The sequence below is a fragment of the Salvelinus sp. IW2-2015 genome, unplaced genomic scaffold (assembly GCF_002910315.2).
Source record: "Salvelinus sp. IW2-2015 unplaced genomic scaffold, ASM291031v2 Un_scaffold1270, whole genome shotgun sequence".
Lineage (NCBI taxonomy): Eukaryota > Metazoa > Chordata > Actinopteri > Salmoniformes > Salmonidae > Salvelinus > Salvelinus sp. IW2-2015.
In genome coordinates, this window is record NW_019942810.1 from 69600 (window position 1) to 70821 (window position 1222).

Here is a 1222-nt window from a genome sequence, read left to right on the forward strand (position 1 = left end):
CTCTGTCTAGACTGTTAGGTGGAACTAGACCTTAACCCTCCCCTGGAGTCTGCTCTGTCCATGACTGTTAGGTAGGCTAGACCCTAACCCTCCCCTGGAGTCTGCTCTGTCCATGACTGTTAGGTAAGACTAGACTAACCTCCCCTGGAGTCTGCTCTGTCTGTATGACTGTTAGGTAGGAGACTAGACCTACCTCCTGGAGTCCTGCTCTGTCCATGACTGTTAGGTAGGGATAACCCTAACCCTCCCCCTGGAGTCTGCTCTGTCCATGACTGTTAGGTAGGACTAGACCCTATACCCTCCCCTGGAGTCTGCTCTGTCCATGACTGTTAGGTAGACTAGACCCTATGACCCTCCCCTGGAGTCTGCTCTGTCCATGACTGTTAGGTAGGATAGACCCTATAGACCCCCCTGGAGTCTGCTCTGTCATGACTGTTAGGTAGGACTAGACCCTATACCTCCCCCTGGAAGTCTGCTCTGTCCATGACTGTTAGGTAGGACTAGACCCTATACCCTCCCCTGGAGTCTGCTCTGTCCATGACTGTTAGGTTAGGATAGACCCTATACCCTCCCCCTGGAGTCTGCTCTGTCCATAGACTGTTAGGTAGGACTAGACCCTACACCCTCCCCCTGGAGTCTGCTCTGTCTGTTACTGTTAGGTTAGGAAAAGCTCTCATGCTCGTTGTTAGTTACAAGTTACAAAACACACAAGGATTACAAAACACACAGGATTTACAAACACACAGGAACTACAAACACACAGGACTACAAAACACACAGGATTTACAAACACACAGGACTACAAACACACAGGATTACAAACACACAGGACTACAAACACACATGATTACAACAGGGATATATTCATGGCACGATGGCTCTGTTAGCCCGCAGGGAACCGCTTACTCCCTGATTTGGGTTGGCACGGTCCCTGTTATATTTTCTGTACATATACCGCTGTGCAATTTTCCTATATCTAGGCCTGGACGCCAGTCACTGGTGAACCTGACCATGGCCTGTGTCGCAAGACACTCTGTTTTAAAACTTCTGGACTTTCCCCTTTCCCTCGATGCAGAAAGATAAATATACCAGTGACCAGGTCAGGTTCATCATGTGACCAGGTCAGGTTTCATCATGTGAACCAGTGACCAGGTCAGGTTCATCATGTGACCAGTGACTGGGTCAGGTTCATCATGTGACGCAGGTCAGGTTCATCATGTGA